At 45.2% G+C, this 3,936-nt stretch overlaps 1 long non-coding RNA gene across 1 annotated transcript; it reads right to left on the bottom strand.

Annotated features, from left to right (window-relative positions):
• Positions 1-3,009: 3,009 nt before the first annotated feature.
• Positions 3,010-3,348, bottom strand: LOC129653894 (uncharacterized). Its single transcript, XR_008715255.1, has 2 exons — positions 3,226-3,348; positions 3,010-3,125 (listed from the first exon to the last, which is right to left on the bottom strand). It is a non-coding gene; the product is annotated as an uncharacterized LOC129653894 (long non-coding RNA).
• Positions 3,349-3,936: the final 588 nt, after the last annotated feature.

Below are 3,936 nucleotides of genomic sequence, written 5' to 3'. Positions count from 1 at the left end.
CACTCAGTCTCTGGCACTTTGTCATGGCAGCTTGAGCTGACTAACGTGCCAGTGTGACGTCAGAGTCAAGAGGAGTGTCAGGTATGAAGATGTCCATGTGTTTTGAAGGGACATGAGATGCAGAGATGAGGCTTGGATGGGGACTTTGCTTCCTATCTTTATTCTCTAAGAACAAACCTCTTCACCTCCTCCTGTGTCCGCCGGTCCCCTCACAGCAGAGGTTGGCTGCCAGTGGAGAGTGAGACTCTGCTTGTTGGTGGTCCCAGCTGCCGAGGAGAGGAGGGTGGGCCCTGTGAGATCAGCTCCCCAAATCTGTGATGACAGTGTGGTTACCCATCTGAACAAAGGCAGAATCAGAGAGAAAGCAGCATGTGCTTCCACCCTGGGGGCAAGGCACAATCTGGAAGGAAGGGATGAGGTCAAAGACGAACAGAAAGAGGAAAAAGGAGGAGTGGCCAGACGGCAGGGCCACCCACCCGATGGCCCGTTTCCCCTCAAAACACTCCTCAAGTGGATTTGACTGTTGAACATGGGAACCAGCTCTAGGCCCAGGGCGAGTTAGGGAAAAGCAGAAGTAACACTACAAGGAAACAGGAGCTGGATCATAAGAACATACACCCAAAATTTTAAATGGCAGAAAGATCTTTGAGCTCACATAAACTACAGAACTGGCGGCAGAATGAACCAGTCAACTCTGTATCTCTGAGTGGCTGGTGGGTCCCAGGTGGTATGTGTCCCATTATTTAATACTCCTTTTAAGCACTAACTCACTTGATGACTTTACATACCTTGTCTGGGCCTCATTTTCCTCAATAATAAAGTAAGGAACTAGGTCTGTACCAATGGTTTCAGACTGGGGCCGTTCATGTGGGTTCGTAAAGGCAGTCATGGGCTAGAAGAGGACTGCCCTTGAATAACATCCAAAATTTGAAGAAGTCTAGTGGGAATTGTACATCTGTCACCCGCTACCTCCCATAAGTTTGTCCAGACTCCAAAAAAAGCTGTGGTACATGCTTGACTAAAGTAATAGCCACTTTGTATGGAAAAACAGGTTACCTCTTGCTGATTGAAGGCTCTCCTTGGTAGTTATGTATCACACTTTTGATAAACAATCAGAAAATGGAGTTATTTCCTTAAAAACACATTTATCCAGTCAAAATAGTTTAAAATAGACTCTCTGAGAAAAATTGGTTCCAGCAGTCCAAAAGCTTTAAAACCAGTAAGTTCCCTTCAAGCCCTCAGTTCCTAAGCCCAGCATCAGATTTTCAGTCAGCCAGACCCACTTCCACTTAAACCCTCCTCCAGGACATGCTCCTTTGTCTACCAGGTCTGCACGGGGGATTCTCCAAACAGCTTCCCAGGGATCTGTATGTCATCAACCGCTCCCCTCTCCAAGCAGGGCTGAAGCTCGGCACTCTGGCTAGAGAGGATATGGGAATAACACAGACTACTTCTTATTCCACAGCACCCGGATGACATGGGCAGGTTCTGGAATCTGCTCAGTCTTGGCTGCAAGCCACATGACCTACTTCAGTATTCTCTATAATACAGAGACAGCAATCATTCCTTCAAGGTGCTGTTGTCATAAGTGAAAAAGGCGTGGATACATGTAAAGCGCAGAGTAACTAATTAAAGCAGCTCCAGGCTTCCAGGGAGGTAAACAATTCACCTGCCAACGCAGGAGACACAGGCTCAATCCCTGGGTCAGGAAGATCCCCTGCAGTAGAAAATGGCAACCCGCTCCAGTACTCTTGCCTGGAAAATCCCATGGACAGAGGAGCCTGGCGGGCTGCAGTCTACCCGGTCACAAAGAGTCAGACACGACTGAGCAGCACAGCATGCTCTTCAGACATTTGGGAAAATGCTCACGTGAGAGAGGGTAAGATCAGTGCTAACACCATGGACAAAAGCCGGACATCCCCTGTGTGCTGTTCACTAGACCTATACCTTCCATTTTGACGCCTTCTTCCTCCCTACTCACCACTTCCAAGAGGAAAGCAAAAGGAACCGTTGAAGAAGAAAAAAGGGAGATAATAGTTTTTTGAGTGCTTGAAGTTGGACTCAGAAATACTTGGCTTGATAAAGTTAAAAAATATACATATGAATTACAGTCATTAGAATTGCATAGGACGGAGGAGCCTGGTGGGCTGCAGTCCATGGGGTCGCGAAGAGTCAGACAGGACTGAGCGACTTCATTTTCACTTTTCACTTTCATGCATTGGAGAAGGAAATGGCACCCCACTCCAGTGTTCTTGCCTGGAGAATCCCAGGGACTGGGGAGCCTGGTGGGCTGCCGTCTATGGGGTCACACAGAGTCGGACTGATGCGACTTAGCAGCAGCCTCAGTGGCAGTCAACTGCCTAACATAAACACCTAATTTCCTTCAGAGCAGTAGTGGTTGCCCATTACATTAAATATAGATTAGATTAACTATGTAGAAAGTTTCACTTGATTACAACACTGAGCTTCGTTCATACATGCTCATTATCCCTCATTGTTACTTCCCTGCTAACAACCTGAGACGGGAGTCAGCCTACTGACCTGCTTTTTCTTTTACCACTATTTAAGAAAAAAACATTGTTTTCCCAAGATCAAAAGGCCATTGTATAACAGAGCCTAGCGTTTGTCCCATATACAACCAGGAATGGCATGTCTGTCTGAAGACATCTTCCTGGATTATGGGGGGTGGAAGAGGAGATCATTTCCCCAACCAGCTCCTATCAAATCTCTCCACCAGGGTTTAATTAGTGGCTGAACTTAGAATGCAGCATAAATAACTAATCAAGTCACCTTATAGAATAATTTCCACATACAGGGAACACATGAACACCCATGGCAGATTCATGTCAATGTATGGCAAAACCACTACAATATTGTAAAGTAAGTAGCCTGCAATGAAAATTAAAAAAAAAAAAAAAAAAGAATTTCCACATACATATGTGGCAAGGATGAGGTTCAAATAAAAACAGGCAGGATGGGCTCCTCTGTGGGCTTTGCCTCAAATCAGAGTTGTTATGAGAGGTACATTTATTCACTCAGAACCTGTTACACTGTAAGTACTATGTTGAGGGCTGAAGAAAAAGGCAGTAAGACAGACATGGAATCCACCTTCATGGATTTCATAGCTAGGGGCGGAAATAGACATTACAAAGTTAACAACACAATTTTATTATAATTGTGACATCAACTAAATGAGAAATAGGAGCTTTTAAGAGAGCAACTCACCTTGACTCAGGTTAGAGGGAGGCTTCCGTGGGAAGGTGACATTCACCTGGACATGGAGAACGAGTGGGAGCTGGCCAACAAAGAGGGAGGTGCTGAGATCGTTAGCAGCGAGAACTATGTATTAAAGACCCCTTGCAGGGTGGGAGGGGAAAGGAGGCAGGAGGGAGGTTCAGGAGGGAGGGGACAGATGTACGCCTATGGCTGATTCATGCTGAGGTTTGGCAGAAGCCAACTTAATTCTGTAAAGTAATTATCCTTCAATTAAAAACCAAACAAATGTAAATTTTTTTTTTTTTTTTTTTTTTAAAGTAAAGGCCCTTTAGAACTGAGAAGAATGGGAAGCGGGTGTCTCTGAAGCAAGAGTGATTTTACTGATAGCTGGACCGGGACCCTTTCAGGACCCTCTGTCCTCTCCATACCCTCTCATAATCTGAGGCTTGGAAGTAGGACAGAACTTAAACTGCTTAAGGAAATAAAAAATGAAGCCCGATAAGTGAGGGACGTCATGCTTGAGGGAGAGAGATTTAAGATGAGCTTGAAGCAATTGGCAGGGGTAAAATTTTCAGACTTTAACCTAAGAGCAAAGGGAAGCTATTGAAGGCTATTAGGTAGAGAGAAAAATACGTATCTTCTGAACAAGACCCATGTAGGGGCCATTTGCTAGCAATCCAGACAAGAGGAAATTGCAGTCTGGACTAAGGTGGTAAGAAA

The sequence above is a fragment of the Bubalus kerabau genome, chromosome 5, assembly GCF_029407905.1.
Source record: "Bubalus kerabau isolate K-KA32 ecotype Philippines breed swamp buffalo chromosome 5, PCC_UOA_SB_1v2, whole genome shotgun sequence".
Lineage (NCBI taxonomy): Eukaryota > Metazoa > Chordata > Mammalia > Artiodactyla > Bovidae > Bubalus > Bubalus kerabau.
Note: the sequence above shows the minus strand (reverse complement) of the source record. Positions and strands in the feature narration are given on the sequence as shown.